Raw genomic sequence first — 8,116 nt, forward strand, 5'->3', positions numbered from 1 at the left:
GAAGGAGGCTTCCGTGCCTCTTGGAACGAGGCTTCTGATCCACTTGAGAGAAGGGATTTCGAGCCTCTTGGAAGGAAACTACCGAGCCTCTTGGAAGGAGGCTTTCGAGCTACTAAGAAGAGGTGCTTCCTAGCCTCTTGGAAGGAGGCTTCCAGCCACTTGAGAGAAGGATTTCGAGCTCTTAAAGGAGGCCTCCAGGCCTCTTGGGAGCCACTTAGAAGAAGTGCTTCCTAGCCTCTTAGAAGGAGGCTTCCGAGGAGGCTTTCAAGCCACTTGAGAGAAGGGATTTTGAGCCTCTTGAAAGGAGGCTTCCGAGTTTTTTGGAAGGAGGCTTCCGAGCCTCTTGGAACGAGACTTTTGATCCACTTGAGAGAAGGGATTTCGAGCCTCTTGGAAGAATGCTTCCGAGACTCTTGAAGGAGGCTTCCGAGCCACTAAGAAGAGGTGCTTCCTAGCCTCTTGGAAGGAGGCTTCCGAGCCACTTGAGAGAAGGGATTTCGAGCCTCTTGAAAGGAGGCTTCCGAGCCTCTTGGGAGGAGGCTTTCGAGCCTTTTGGAAGGAGGCTTCCGAGCCTCTTGGAACGAGGCTTCTGATCCACTTGAGAGAAGACATTTCGAGCCTCTTGGAAGGAGACTACCGAGCCTCTTGGAAGGAGGCTTCCGAGCCTCTTGGAAGGAGGCTTCCGAGCCTCTTGGAAGGATGCTTCCGAGACTCTTGAAGAATGGAGCCTTCCGAGTCTCTTGGAAGGAGGCTTTCTACCCCCTTGAAGGAGGCTTTCTACCCTCTTGAAGGAGGTTTCCGAGCCTCTTGGAAGGAGGCTTCCGAGCCTCTTGGAAGGATGCTTCCGATACTCTTGAAGAATAGGGGTTTCCGAGTCTTTTGGAAGGAGGCTTTCTACGCCCTTGAAGGAGGCTTTCTACCCTCTTGAAGGAGGTTTCCGAGCCTCTTGGAAGGAGGTTCCGAGCCTCTTGGAAGGAGGCTTCCGAGCCTCTTGGAAGAAGGCTTCCGAGCCTCTTGGAAGGAGGCTTCCGAGCCTCTTGGAAGAAGGCTTCCGAGCCTCTTGGAAGAGGCTTTCGAGCCTCTTGGAAGAAGGCTTCCGAGCCGCTTGGAAGAAGGCTTCCGAGCCTCTTGGAAGGAGGTTTCCGAACCTCTTGAAAGGTGGTTTCCGAGCCGAGTCTTTTGGAAGTAGGTTTTCGTGCCTTTTGGAAAGAGGCTTCCGAGCCTCTTGGAAGGAGGCTTCCGAGCCTCTTGAAAGAAGGCTTCTGAACCGCTTGGAAGAGGGCTTCCGAGCCTCTTGAAAGGAGGCTTCCGAGACTCTTGGATTGAGGCTTCCGAGCCTCTTGGATTGAGGCTTCCGAGCCTCTTGGATTGAGGCTTCCGAGCCTCTTGGAAGGAGGCTTCCGAGCCTCTTGGAAGGAGGCCTGAGCCTCTTGGAAGGAGGCTTCCGGGCCTCTTGGAAGGAGGCTTCTGAGCCTCTTGGAAGGAGGCTTGAGCCTCTTGGAAGGAGGCTCTGAGCCTCTTGGAAGGAGGCTTCCAGGCCTCTTGGAAGGAGGCTTCCGAGCCTCTTGGAAGGAGGCTTCCGAGACTCTTGGAAGGAGGCTTCCGAGACTCTTGGAAGGAGGCTTCCGAGACTCTTGGAAGGAGGCTTCCGAGCCTCTTGGAAGGAGGCTTCCGAGCCTCTTGAAAGAAGGCTTCTGAACCGCTTGGAAGAGGGCTTCTGAACCGCTTGGAAGAGGGCTTCCGAGCCTCTTGAAAGGAGGCTTCCGAGACTCTTGGATTGAGGCTCTGAGCCTCTTGGAAGGAGGCTTCGAGGCCTCTTGGAAGGAGGCTTCCAGGCCTCTTGGAAGGAGGCTTCCTGAGCCTCTTGGAAGGAGGCTTCCAGGCCTCTTGGAAGGAGGCTTGAGCCTCTTAGAAGGAGGCTTGAGCCTCTTGGAAGGAGGCTTCAGGAGCTGCTTGGAAGGAGGCTTGAGCTGGCTTGGAAGGAGGCTCTGGAGCCGCTTGGAAGGAGGTTTCAGAGTCGCTTGGAAGGAGGCTTTGAGCCGCTTGGAAGGAGGCTGCTGAGCTGCTTGGAAGGAGGCTTCTGAGCCTCGTGGAAGGAGGCTTCTGAGACTTTGGAAGGAGGCTTCTGAGCTTCTTGAAGAAAGCTCTGAGCCTCTTGGAAGTAGGCTTGAACCTCTTGAAAGGAGGCTTCCAGGCCTCTTGGAAGGAGGCTTCCGAGCCTCTTGGAAGGAGGCTTCTGAGCCTCTTGAAAGGAGGCTTCCTGAGCCTCTTGAAAGGAGGCTTCCGAGTTTCTTGGAAGAAAGCTTCCGAGCCTCTTGAAAGTAGGCTTTCGAACCTCTTGAAAGGAGGCTTCCGAGCCTCTCGGAAGGAGGCTTCCGAGCCTCTTGAAAGGAGGCTTCCGAGCCTCTTGAAAGGAGGCTTCCGAGCCTCTTGAAAGGAGGCTTCCGAGCCTCTTGAAAGGAGGCTTCCGAGCTTCACGAATGGAGGCTTCCGAGCCTCACGAATGGAGGCTTCCGAGCCTCTCGGAAGGAGGCATCCGTGCCTTTTGGAAGGAGGCTTCCGAGCCTTTTGGAAGGAGGCTTCCGAGTTTTTTGAAGAATGGGGGCCTCCGAGTCTCTTGAAAGGAGGCTTTCTACCCTCTTGAAGGAGGTTTCCGAGCCTCTTGAAAGGAGGCTTCCGAGCCTCTAGGAAGAAAGCTTCCGAGCCTCTTGGAAAGAGCCTTTTGGAAGGATGCTTCCGAGACTCTTGAAGAATGGGGGTTTCCGAGTCTCTTGGAAGGAGGCTTTCTACCCGCTTGAAGGAGGCTTTCTACCCTCTTGGAAGGAGGCTTCCGAGCCTCTTGGAAGGAGGCTTCCGAGCCTCTTGGAAGGAGGCTTCCGAGCCTCTTGGAAGAAGACTTCCGAGCCTTTTGGAAGGAGGCTTCCGAGCGTCTTGGAAGGAGGCTTTGAGCATCTTGGAAGGAGGCTGAGCATCTTGGAAGGAGGCTTTGAGGCCTCTTGGAAGGATGCTTCCGAGCTCCTTGAAAGGAGGCTTCCTGAGCCTCTTGGAAGGAGGCCTGAGCCTCTTGGAAGGAGGCTTTGAGCCTCTTGGAAGGATGCTCTGAGCCTCTTGAAGGAGGCTTCTGAGCTGCTTGGAAGGAGGCTTCCAGCCGCTTGGAAGGAGGCTTCCGGGCCTCTTGGAAGGAGGCTTCCGGGCCTCTTGGAAGGAGGCTTCCTGAGCCTCTTGGAAGGAGGCTTCCGAGTCTCTTGGAAGGAGGCTTCCGGGCCTCTAAGAAGGAGGCTTCCGAACCTCTTGGAAGGAGGCTTCCGAGCCTCTTGGAAGAAGGTTTCCGATCCTCTTGGAAGGAGGCTTCCGAGTCTCTTGAAAGCAGACTTCCGAGCCTCTTGGAAGATGGCCTCCGATGATCTTGAAAGGAGACTTCCGAGCCTTTTGGAAGGAGGCTTCCGAGTCACTTGAAAAAAGGGCCTCCGAGCCTCTTGAATGGATATTTCCAAGCCTCTTGGAAGGAGGTTTCCGAGCCTCTTGAAAGGAGGCTTCCGAGTCTTTTGAAAGGAGCCTTCCGAGTGTCTTGAAAAGATGCTTCCGAGTCTTCCGATAGGAGACTTCCGAGCCTTCTGGAAGGAGGCTTCCGAGTCTCTAGTAAGGCGACTTTCGAGCCTCATGGAAGGAGGCTTCCGAGTCTCTTGGATGTAGGCTTCCGAGCCACTTGAAAGAAGGTTTTCCGAGCCACTTGAAAGAAGGGCTTCCGATTTACTTGAAAGAGGGCATCCGAGCCTCTTGAAAAGATACTTCCAAGCCTCTTGGAAGGAGGTTTCCGAGCCACTTGAATGGAGAATTTGGAGCCTCTTGAAAGGAGGATTACGAGCCTCTTGGAATGAGGCGTTCGAACCTCTACCCGAACATAACATAATTTGATGTAAAGCTGCTATCATCATGATAACTGAGGAATGCATATCCAGTTTTCCGCGAGCGGTAATGGCCGCCAGCTTTCCTGCGGGTTAGTCTCTGATTTGACATTTCTGGAGGTCAACTGCACCCACCGCTCCAAACATTCTGACCAATGTGGCATATAAAAAGGTGCTGATTAAGTGAATTCAAGCCTTCTTACACATTATACACATTGATCAAAATGCTCGAACGGTGGGTGCAGTTGACCTCCAAAAATGTCAAATCAGAGACTAACCCGCAGGCAAGGTAGCGGCCATTACTGCTCGCGGCCCCTACGCAATGCGGTCGGGTCTGAGCTTGACGACCGACTGGCAAATGCTTACACAACCTCACTTGATCAGTACCGTTGCTGATGAAGAATGTATAGCCGCCAGACATTCTAAATACTCACGCTCCTCTAATGTGGACGTGTACAATACACATGTGGAAGTATTGGCTTGAGAAATGGATTGCGAGTGATTTGACTATGCGTCCAATTTGGGAATCTCGAGCTCGTTCAGTAGCCGCTAGGTTGCGAAGGCCGACGGAGGTCCTTCGTAGCTTAGTTGGTTAAAGCACCAGTCTAGCGTACTGTAGGGTCATGGGTTCGAGTCCCATCGAAGGAAAGTGGTTACCTCAATACATTCTTCAAATCAATATCTTCCACATAACGTACATATTCACATATGAGTTTCCATAACATTGTAAATTAACGTCCAAGTCGGGTGGTTTAATCCTCGGAAATAAGCAATTAACTTTGATTGAATCAAATTTTGTTTTCATTGCAATCTCAACAGCAGAGCTTAATATCAATTTTGCTCTCATTTTTTTAAACCGACTTTGCTGGGGACCCAAAATGTCACCTATGGGGGCTGAAAATCGAACCCATGATCATTCGCATGTAAGACCAACGTGTAGCCAACTACGCTACGGAACCCCACTTAGAGGAGAATATTTTGAAATATGTATGCAAAAATATTCACTGCCTACCAGTGCGAATCGAATCCACACCCCCCAGTGCGCTAGACGGGTGCTCTACCACTTTGTTACATTAATGTATTGATAGCGTATGGCTATTCGGTCTGAGTGTAGTAGCGCTCGGTTTTGTCCCACACATTTTTGCATATTTCATCAATAGTCTCCTCCTGAAAACACATGTTTTCGGTCCTCAATATTGTTTTTTATTGTTCAATATTGTTTCTGTTGGATGGACCAGACGGAACTTCTTGGCTGAACCATGCGGTTGAAGTAATTTCTCACCTCACCTCCCTGTTCATGGAGTCGGTCGTCTACGGATTTTTTCCGATGCCAGCTTGCCACTGGGTCGTCTGGGTCTCCTTGAACTATTTTAACACATGGGACGCCATGTCGATTCTCAATTGCTTCGCGATCAACCTTTGGTCTGGATTTTCCTCGACTGCGCTCATAATTTTGTCGAAACACTTCTTGCTTAGTTTCAATCAAAGTTTAATTAAAATTTGGTCCAAAACTTGTTTTTGAGATGGATTAAATCAAACATTGCATTTTGATGTGATGACCGAATCATTGTTTTAACAATACCGCAATCACGTAGCGTACCTTTGGCGCATCGCTATCGAGAATCATTTTCATCTGTTTATTGTCTAACATTCTGACTACGTGCATGGCCCATCGTCGGCGCTCATCCGATTGTCATGGTCCGGTCATTGTTCAGGTCTCGTATCCGAAGAATAGCAAACACCATTAGATCAAAACGGTACATATTGTGGTCCCAAAGCAAACAAAACTGTTATTTTAATTTGGCAAAACTTTAACAGTACAAAGTGATCTCAGATGTCTGAAGGGCCTCCCTAAGCAAAATCAACAGCAGTATACAAATCTAATAATGCGATGATAATCTTCAACAATCCTACCAAAAGCAATGGCTCAAGTGTCACTGCTTAGCTACCCACTTTCATTAGATTACACCACTTTGGTGGGGCCTGCGTTAACTTATCTAAACCTTTTGACCACAGAGACAACTTAACAGCTAAAGCGCCTTTCCCCTTGGCTTGTTAGCTCGGACCTTAGATCTCGTCGACTGCACCTATGAGACATATCTCTGGTACTTATTCAAAGTGACGTATGTGATTTTGTAAACAAGATTCAAACGTCGATTGGTCCACCTGATGGAACTCCACGCAAACCAACACCTCCAACAGGTAGCAGAAGGCTTCCCCTATCCGTCTGTGATGATGGATTGCGTGGGAGTGCTATCAGATTGGACAAATCGACGTTTGAATCTTTGTTTACAAAATCACATACGTCCTTTTGAATAAGTACCCGAGATATAATCATGAGGAAACATCGACGAACAGCCTCCAATCGGTCGGGTAGCCCCGCGAACAGAACTCTGGGCTCTCGTTCGCCATTTCGTCGCAATCTGGCGATGTTAACACAAACGTTCAAGCGAGCCCCTTGAACGGCTGCCTGCCAGTTAGTGCAGTAAAAGTGAAAGAAGCCCCCATTACTGCTCCAATATGCGAGTTAGGCTATTTATCGTCTCGGTCGCTTCCTTCATCGGCTCGCTCGAGAGTTTGAATGATTAGGCAACCAACGTGTGTGTTTCTGTTACTCGTCGTTTAGTAGTAACGTGTTTTCCTAGCGCACAGGTTCAGTGCGATTTGATGCGCGGCGGCGGCGGCAAACTGCCAAAGACTTTTCTTTCTCTCTATCTGCGGTCAGATTTGAAAGACGAACCAAACGGTGGAAATCGCGTTACTTTGTGGTTGAAATCTGGTTTGTGTACCTTTCTCCAATTCTCCAATAGACGAGGGGTGTCCGGATTGATTTTAATATGATTATCAAGACTGTATTCATGTTTTTCATTAATCACTCTTACGTCTTAAAAATCGTGTGGGTTCATAAAAGTTCAAACTCTTAGGTTATCATTCATGTTCATCAATCTTTACGAACTACTCAGTCCGTTTGACCAACCATTTATCTATTCCATCTATAACCTTCTTTTGCTGCATTCCACTCGGAATTCAAAGCGCCAAATTTTATCGGATTTCCCTGAAATTTACACTCACCGAAAATCAATGCCAACAGCCAATCACTTTGCAATTGCCTGTCTTGTCATACGACACGACAAGATCTTTACGGGCGCCATCCCTCCCCTCTTTTCCTCCAAGAATTAGAGTAGGGTGGATTGGCTACGTTCGGTCAAGTTGGCTTTGGTCGTGTGTTGCTGGGTCAGCGACACCACCGCGTACCGTTTTATCATCGCCCGTATCGTAATGGTTGTTGTTAGTGCGTGGTGATGTAATTGCGGAGCGATTGCAACCACTGAGCACAGAGCACATGCCGGCGGCAAAGGCGGTCGGATATTGGTGAAGGTGTCACTTTCTGGTCTGCCAAGTTATTTTCAGCAAGTAGGTACTATGGCCTATTGTGTACTCGAAAATCGACCTTGCTTGGTTTTTGTACCCGAGTAAAAAGTCCGATTGCATCATTTTAAATTGTATTTGTTATGTAGTTATTATACGTGCTGAATTGTATGGTGAATAAAAAATATATGGTACAGAGACGAGATCAAAGACAACTTGTCTATTTCGTTGGGCTTTTCCTGTCCGTATGTCACATTCGAACGGATGGCGAACAGTTTGTTTGTTTTTTGTTTGAAGCTGCCTGTGCAGTAACAGTTTTTTCCTCCGGAAAATCAGATTTTGTCTGTTCCGCGCTCATTTGTATCGTACCTTGTTAAATCTCGCGCAGTGTTGCAGCCATCTCGTACATGCTGCAATCTTCTCCTCCTTTGACTGCTCCCATTCAGTCGTTTTTATCTGATCCGGGGACACTGAGGACTATTTTTTAAATGCACTAGAAAGAAACCATTACCGCCAGGTGGATTGATCAGGGTTTTATGTACTTATGAAAACTATTAATCTAATTGAGAAGCAATCACATATTTTACCCGGGTCGTCATCACATCCTATCTGCTTCACAGATTTCATGGAATTTATATGGCCCGTTGCGGCACGTTCCGTTAGCAGTGCGCTTTGCTTCATCGATTAGATAAGAAACTAACCATCGACCAATCGGCGGTGTACATTTTACTCCTCCATCTTTCGTTTTTTTCCTGGTGCCTCATTCGAATATAAGAAAAGTCTTATCGCACGACGACAATACCGATATCATTGAACACTAAGTAATTGGATGTCTTCCTACT

At 48.8% G+C, this 8,116-nt stretch overlaps 1 non-coding gene across 1 annotated transcript; it reads left to right on the forward strand.

Moving 5' to 3' along the window:
• Window positions 1–4,478: 4,478 nt before the first annotated feature.
• Window positions 4,479–4,553, forward strand: Trnaa-agc (transfer RNA alanine (anticodon AGC)). The gene has a single exon. It is a non-coding gene; the product is annotated as a tRNA-Ala (tRNA).
• Window positions 4,554–8,116: the final 3,563 nt, after the last annotated feature.

This window comes from Armigeres subalbatus, unplaced genomic scaffold (assembly GCF_024139115.2).
Source record: "Armigeres subalbatus isolate Guangzhou_Male unplaced genomic scaffold, GZ_Asu_2 Contig464, whole genome shotgun sequence".
In the NCBI taxonomy this organism is placed as follows: domain Eukaryota; kingdom Metazoa; phylum Arthropoda; class Insecta; order Diptera; family Culicidae; genus Armigeres; species Armigeres subalbatus.